At 36.2% G+C, this 8,875-nt stretch overlaps 1 protein-coding gene across 2 annotated transcripts in view; it reads right to left on the reverse strand.

Annotated features, from left to right (window-relative positions):
- Col4a3bp (collagen type IV alpha 3 binding protein) overlaps nucleotides 1-8,875 on the reverse strand; it is a 117,062-nt gene that overhangs the window by 75,295 nt on the left and 32,892 nt on the right. The gene's annotated exons all lie outside the window — the stretch shown is intronic.

An 8,875-nucleotide genomic window follows, 5' to 3' on the forward strand; every position in this document is an offset into this window, starting at 1 on the left:
CTCTCTCGCTCTCTCGCTCTCGCTCAAATAAATAAAAAAAAAAAATAAATTTATTTCCTGACCAGAAACTACATACCATACTTTCAGAATTTACTGTTTATTCTATTCTCCTTTAGCAATACCAAGATCTTATCATCTATCAATTTATTTAACAAAAACAATCTAAGACCACAATGATGTGTAGTGTATGGAACCATTTCTTTTTTAAGCCAACAAATCATGGTTCTTACTGGCAAAAAGATATAAACGTTTCCTGAATCACTACGTGCTGGACATTACAAGTAGGATCGCAGTAGGAGACAAAGACTACTAAAAAGAAGCAAAAGTGATTTAAAAGAAGTATTTCATACAGGGTCTACAGGGTCTCACTACGTAGATCAGACTCACAGTGATCCTCTTGTTTTCAGCCTCCCAAGCACTGGGATTACAGGCTTGTGTCACCATGCCCAGTCTTGTAAGTGATTATTGAGAAAATCTTGAAGGAAATAAAACACTCTATGTAGAAGTAAGGAATCAGCTTATCAGTGTACTGCTATAAGTAGCTTAGAATTCTAAACTTCTGGGGCTGGGGAGATGGCTCAGTGGAATAAGTGCTTCCCTGGCAAGCGCAAGGGCCTGAGTTTAATCCCCGGTTCCGCAAAAAAAAACCCAAAAAAACAAAAAAGGGAAGAATTCTAAACTTCTTACTCCATAATTACTCTTACTTCCATACCATGCCTCAACATATTTTGTCTTGTGTGTAATACTCTCATTAAGGTTTTAGATAAACAGAAGTAATACATCTGTATCATTGTGTACTAGTTTCCCCAGCAAACACTTTTCCAGGAATAAAAGAGAGGCACTACTATCATCAACAGTCTGAGAAAGTGGAGAAAAGAGAGAAACATCAATTACCAGTTGGTGAACAATACAGTAGCCTCAAATTCCAACAACGTGAAAAAAGTAAAATAAACAGTCGATAGGGTAAAAGAAATGAAATCTGGTAAGAGAATGTGTTTAAGAGATTAAACTGAAGATGATAAAGTTTATGTTGTTTCATTATTCGTATCTCCTACCTCCCAAAACATGGAATATTATTTGATGTTAAACTTGATATTCCATTCATTATAAATTAATTTTGCTTTTAAAAATCACATTAAAAATTGTATATCTTGATTACTAAGTTTTTTATTAAGTATATCTTGATTATAAACTTTTTGATTCAGGCTAGTCCTTCAGGGGCTGGGGATTTGGTTCAGCAATAGAATGCTTGCCTAACAAGCTGGAAGCCCTGGGTTGGGCCTCAGCACTAAAAACAAAAAAAAAAAAACCTCCCTAAAAAACAACTGAACCAAAAAAGACAAAAAGTAATGCAACAGGCAAGTCCTTGCCTAGTCATACTCTACTCTTGGCACTGAACAGTATTTTTCCCCCTGTATTTAGGACGGGGTCTACAGGGTCTCACGACTAGATTGGACTCCTAGTGAGTCTCCTGTTTTCAGCCTCCCAAGCACTGGGATTACAGGTTTACATCACCATGCCCAGTCTCAACTGCCATCTCAGCATGCCCCGTGGGCAGGGCCGGCAGGGCATTCTGGGGATAGAACCTTGGTGCTGTGCTCTGCCTAAGCAGGTGCTTTAGTCAGCTGAGCTATGAGGCTGGCCCTGAACAGTATTCTTAATATAAGTAAAATTATGAGATAAAAGCCAAATATATATATATATATATATTTAATGTAGGGCCTATAGGGTCTCACTATGTAGACTGGACTCATAGTGATCCTCCTGTTTTCAGCCTCCTAAGCTCTGGGATTACAGGTGGGTGCCACTATGCCCCGTCTCAGTTGCTGTCTCAGTGTGCCCTGGGGTTGTAGCCAGCATGGCTTGTGGTATGGGGGATCAAATCCTGGCCCCTGTGCTCTGCTGAAGCAGGCACTTTAGTCCACTGTGATATCTGGCTGGTCCAAAAGCCAAATTTAGGTGAAAAAATTTGAAAAGGTGAGTAGATATGAGACATGACCTAAGGGGGGAAGCTAAAATATTTTTTAAAAGCTTAGACAACTGACAAACCAAAGCTAAACAAAGAAAAAAGAAACAAGTCACATCAGAAACAATACAAGCAGGGCTGGCCAGATAGCTCATCAGACTGAAGTGCCTGAATAGGCAAGCAACACAGACCGAGATTCAATCCCTAGCATGCCATGCGGGCTCCATTCCTGGGGCAACTTGAGAGAGCTACTGAGACTGGGTGTGGTGACACGTGGCTGTAATCCCAGTGCTTGGGAGGTGGAAAACAGGAGAATCACTATGAGTTTGTTCTGTGTAGTGAGACTCTGTACTAAATACACACACACACACACACACACACACACACACAACAATAAAAGTAAATCACACTAAATATGATGAACCTGGTGAACAGACTTGAGAAAAGCCCACAATGAAAGAAACTACAATTATGTGCCTCATAAGGAAGTGAACTAAGATGTATTAAGTATACACACCAACTTTCCATGAATGAAATCATTATGCCTGCAAACATGTACTAAGAAAAATAAAAATTTAAACTTAAAAAACTGCCTATGTCATGTGATTAACAAGTACAGTGATAATGCTACTAAGTGTCATTCAACAGAAACACAGGGTGTTTGTGTAGTACAAGAAGTGTGCTTCAGTAACAGTGCACGACAAATTTCACCTCGATTGGTGTAGTCAGTGGGTTATGAACTAGGCTATGCCATATATCATGAATCACAATGTGTATTTCACTGGAGTTAAGTAATCATGCTATTTCAGACTACAGGATAAGAGTTTAATGAAAACACCCAGCTCTTTTCATGTGAAAAACCATCAAGGGGATGTTGATTGTGGTTTCTGAGGTTGATGGAATTGTGTGAGCTGGGTTTGTATCCAGGAACACTACAGTAAACCCTAAATAGTATAAAGACTTATTATAGCATTTAGCAAACAACGTGTGTAGAAAATAGTCTGAGAAATGGCAACATTTCATGTCATGCACTGCTTCTGTTAGGGCAATTTCTGTGAAATACAAACATTATAATGTATCCTTATCTACCTGATCTGGCATAATACCACTTCTCCAAAGTAAAAAAGACTGTAAAAGGTAAATATTTTGAGTCAATTCAGGACAGAGGCAGCCACAACATGGCAACTAAAGATGCTTGTGAAAGAAAACTTCCAGAATTGCTTCAGAAAGTGTTAAGAATGATGGATAAATGTCTTCACAGTGAGGGTAAGTATTCCGAAGAGCAGTAATAGCCATGTATCTTTTACTGTAAGACATTTAAAAAATTTAAACACACACCATTTGTTTGATCATATCTCATATTCAGTGATCTTGTAAAATTATAATTGAGCTGAAAAATTCCTAGAGCCTAGTGATGTAGTTGTCAATACAATGTATTACATGGTTGGGGTGTACTTACAAAGGCCCAGATGGTATAGGCCACCCATTCAATGTGGCCTGTTTGACGCAATCAAGAGACTAAAACAAAACCTGTAAGGTTACTGCTGGTGTAACATAGTATAATGTTTTATAGTAAATTTTGTTTTTTTATGGTAATAAGTAGATGAAGTGGTCTAAAATAACATTAAGAAGTACACTCTATGAGCCAGTAACTTAGTCATTTATCACCATCAAGAATCAAAGGCTTACCTATGTTGTTTATTTATTGTTTCTTGCCTATATCTTGTAATATGAGAAACTACTTTGGCAATAACAATACACAATGTACTAACCATTGTTACTCTCCTAAAATCTTGTTTTGAGATTTTGTACCACTGTTTTTATTTTTTTTTCTTTCTTTAAAATAAAAATAACTGATGTAAAAAAAAAAAAAAACCTACAATATTCAAATGACTATACTAAACAAAAAAGGGGATACACATGAATGTCCATTTTGTATCTGTGTATTCAAAATGGTTAGGATAGTTATATAGTTACATTCTCTTAATGAATAGAGGCATTTGTACTAATAGTGTTTGTAAATAGGATATCATGTCTGCATCTTTTACAGCAATTAGCCACTAGGAATAATGTGTGTAATATGTTAATTATTGAAATTGTCCTACCAATTTGGTTTGAAACTGTCTCACTGCTATTTGTTTCTCAATAAAATTATGGAAAAATTTAAAAATAAATAAATAAATAAAAGGAAAGCGAAAAAAAAAAGAATCAAAGGCTGGGGCCGGGAAGACAGCTCAGTAGAATAAGTGCTTGCCTGGCAAGCACAAGGGCCTGAGTTCAATCCCCGGTTCCGGAAAAAAAATATATATATATATTCATAGGCTGTACATAACAGAATACCTCTGTATATCTGCAGGCACTGTAGGTTTATTTATGCCAGAAATGCCCCAAACATGTAATATGTTGCACTAGACAAAGATATGAAAGCAGCAAATTTAACGAAAAATATAGTATCTATAGGAAAACTAGACATAGAAAGAGCAAATAAAAGATTCTATAAGATAATAATTTTTTTTTTTTTTTTTTTTTTTTTTTGCGGAACCGGGGATTGAACTCAGATCCTTGAGTTTGCCAGTCAAGCACTTATCCTACTGAGCCATCTACCTGGCCCCAATAAATTTTAAAAGCAAAGAAACTTAAGAATGTCACACTTTTTACATTATTTCAAACTTTACATTATGTTGCTCCCTACCCCCAAGAAGTTAAGTACTAAGCAGTAAGGTTTTGTCTGGTAGAGTTACAAACAACTGCAATCTAATATTTCACTCTCTTAAGAGCAAAGTATCACTATCACCAAGAATGCATGCCTCATACATCCTGTCAGCATTCGCTTTTAATAACAAAACATCTCAAAAAGCAAACCAAGTATCTGGTATTTATATCTACTACCTACTAAAATAGTTATACAGGAAGAACAAAACAGGAACAGATATACAAATAAAAATACAGAAGTAATGAAAGGTATTAACTGACTTATTCCTGAGAAAGCTAAAAATTACTAAACATCTACAGGAGAAAATAAGACAAAAAAAATTTAGTCAATTTGTATGCAATGTTGGTGAACCAAGGAAACAGACTTCAGCCCTCAAGGCAAAGACACAAGTGGCACTGAAAAACAGGGAAAATGATGAGCCATTAAAAGATCCAAATAGGCCCTGGAATCCTAAATATATTTGCATCTCAAATGCCAGTATAGTGACATTAGAGGCTCTACTCATTCCCCCAGATTTAAATCAGACATTTCTATACAACACAGGGTGGGAAGGGGTCAGAAAAGAACAAAAGAGCTTTCATATTCAAGACCTCTTTTTCTTTTTTTGCCTCCACGAGGCCAGAATCCATACTATACTCCTTGTCTATGGATTGATTCTTCTATGGAAAAATTAAGTGATCAAAAAAAGAAAAAAGGCATGTATTAAAGATGAGTGTTTCACACACAAATGCTTTGTCAGTACGAATATTTTAAACTGTGAAGAAACATTTACCTTTCAGAACTGTAAAGACATGTTTCACCAAACAATGGAAAAACCAAGAGGCACAAGAGGGAACTAGTACCTAGCACACAAGAATGCAACAGAGACAGAAAAGCAAGGGAATTTCTCAGGAAGATAAGAAAACACACTCAGTACAGTTAAGCAAAAAGCACCCAAATCTAGACTACACTAGGATGCTTCATAAAGGACTTTTCTAGTGTAGAAAAAGTAGAATGGAAAGATGATCCTGTGAATTATATGCTGCAATTGCCTAGTTTCTTATCACAAGCATTTTTTAACTGTACTAAACATAATTATAAAGTTGTTTTAAAGTTCTTGTAAGTAATTCTACCAAATGATTCAACTTGAGTTTGGTATTTGCTCAGGCCTTTCCTCTGAGACAACAGTAATTACCTGGCTTATTCTTACATTGAGTAATTTCAGTTTCATCTTGGATACTGTAAATCTTGGGTTGTAAAATGAAGATTCTGCTATATTACTCTTAAAAATACCATTTTTGTAAAAATAAAAAAGGAAAATATCCTAAGCATTATCTTACCCAAATCTGTACTCACTGTAACTCACCTTGAATTACTCTAAAATACATAAAACACACAGCCTCATCTCCAATATATAAAAGATATATTCAAAGGAAAAATATAGGTATAATTTTGTTTAATGGAAAAATTACCATTAATATTGAGACACAATAAATAAATCAGTTTCTGTTAAAAAGTATTGTTTTGCTTACGCTCAAACTGTCATATTTGACATGTGTTTCACAGGTAATTGTTAAGTCAGGTATAAAAACTAGGCCAGGCCTTTAAACAAAGAATTTGTAGTTTCCCTTTTTTGGGGAGTTCTCACCTCATCTTCCAGGATCCTTGGTTGTACCAGATTCAGGTGGTGAAGAAGATGGTTGGCTTGTCTGTTTGAGATTTGACCCTAGTTCTAACCAAGTTTCAAATATATGAATGTCAAACACTAATAAGGGTCATATACCTGTAATTACTGAATTATATCATCACTTTTCCAAAGATATGAATGTGCTAAAATTTCTATGCCCCATAAGACAGTTAAATGAATCCTATCAGATTCAAACAATATAAATCAGTGTCTAAATTATAAAATCCAGAAACCAACTTTATTTACTTAAGCAATTTAGTTAGAAGGTATCAGACAGTTGACATCTCTAAGAAAAATGAAGAACTGAAATCAGAAAGTGGAAAGGTGTCAGGGGAGAAAAGGCAACAAAATCTTGCTGAGACTGCACCACAGGTGCCATCTGTATGGACTAGACTGCTTCCGCCTCTGAGCCTTGTAAGCCATTACTGGGACTGTTGCTACTAGAACAAAAGAGCTTTCATATTCAAGACCTCTTTTTCTTTTTTTGCCTCCACGAGGCCAGAATCCATACTATACTCCTTGTCTATGGATTGATTCTTCTATGGAAAAATTAAGTGATCAAAAAAAAAAAAAAAAGGCATGTATTAAAGATGAGTGTTTCACACACAAATGCTTTGTCAGTACGAATATTTTAAACTGTGAAGAAACATTTACCTTTCAGAACTGTAAAGACATGTTTCACCAAACAATGGAAAAACCAAGAGGCCAAGCACTATTAGGAAAAAACCCAAAAAAACAAAAAACACCAAACCCTATAATTTGCTGTCTCTGCTTTTTTGCATGGTTCTGTTTCTGAATCAAAGAAAGACTGAAGAGGGAAATGGGAAAACAGGAATGAGTAGAAATAGCATTAACAGCAGCCCAAATGACTAATTCATATACTAATATGCTAACTAAGGGGAATGATCATATAGGATGGAAGATGAAATCAAGTATTTGGTCTTTATAGTGTAAGTGGGAGAGTGTCTGCTCATACTAAGTAATTCCTCAAAAGCAAGAAGATTTTAATGGTGACTCTGCCATCTATTAGCCTATTATTTCTCTTAATTTCCCCTTTAAAACATTTTTAATATTTTTTATTTATTTGGTACAGGGTCAAACTGCGCAGCTCTGACTTGCAGTGATCATCCTGTCTCAGCCTCCCCAGCGCTGGGATTATAGGCATGACCTACCAGGCATGGCACACCCAGGGCTTCTGGGGCTAGAACAGCATATGGTATCAGAGAACGAACCAAGGTTTTGTACCTGCCAGGCAGGTGCTTAGATTTAGACCACTGAGCCATCTCCCCAGTACCTTAATTTCCTCTTTCTATACCTTTTAATGCTAGTAAAACCAAGATGTTCCCAACTACATTTCTCCTTTGCTAGGCTCTGCCAACTTGGGACACTACTTGTAGACAAGAAGCCAAGAAGATAAAGAACTTGTACTTCTCTTCTTTTACACTGTTCTGATCAGCATCTGCCCCACAAAAATCCTTAGCCTTCATAGTGGTAGTTCTATCTCCCAGTTTCTTACAACTCCCTCAAGCAACTTTATCTACTAGCCACGGAAGCATCAGCTGTCCAAAGGCCACTTCTGACACATGAGGTATAGTGTCACAATAATCCCCCCTCAGACTACTGGGTTATTAATAATAGTTACTTTAGGGATAATCCTTCTTCTAGATGTCTGAGACCCAGTTGCATAAGGCACTTCCTCTAAGCTTTTGAGATAACAACAACTGACGAAGAGTGCACAGAGCCCCTTTCCTCTGAGCTCAGCTCCTCAGGAATACTTTCTCTGACTTCCAGAAATATTAATATTCCGTTCCACTCAAAAGTTTAAGTTTCATTCCAGGAGGATCCTAAGGTACTGGTGTTAGCATTAGCTGGCAGCATGGTTCCTTTAGTTAACTGAGCCCCAATCTGTGGGGTTCCCTCAAGAGGCTTCTAGTTTCTGATAACTCCAATTTTTCTCCTTACTTCCTCTATCCTAAGAAGCTGATTACTGTAGTTATTACCTCTATATTAACACAGTTTTTTTTCTCCTTTCAGTCTTCCCCATTTACTTAATGATTTCTTACATTAAGCATTTTCTGCTGAAATACCTAAAGCAGCCTCAAAATGCCAAATACTCATTTCATAGTAGAATGTTTTATATAAGCATTATAAAATATTTCCAAAGTTTAGGATTTAGACAATTTAAGAAGAAAATAAGAAAGTTACCAAAGTATATGTACCATGTAGCCCCATATATTGTTGCCTCAACAACAGTAGTTTGTACCTGAAGATGATACACAAAGACAACTCTCCCACTAGATTGCAACCCTAGGAGAACACAGACCATTTTGTACACCGTATTTTATGACTAGGCAATGACTGACACTGAACAAATATGTTTACTGATTGCTAAAAATGAAATTCACAAAACTACTACACAAATGTTCATAACAGCTTTTTTCACCATAGCCAGAAATTGGAAACAATCCAAATTCCTTCAACTTGTGAATGGCTAACGATGACTACACACAGAAAAATAAATTTTTTTTTT

This window comes from Octodon degus, unplaced genomic scaffold (assembly GCF_000260255.1).
Source record: "Octodon degus isolate 3935 unplaced genomic scaffold, OctDeg1.0 scaffold00177, whole genome shotgun sequence".
Classification (NCBI taxonomy): domain Eukaryota; kingdom Metazoa; phylum Chordata; class Mammalia; order Rodentia; family Octodontidae; genus Octodon; species Octodon degus.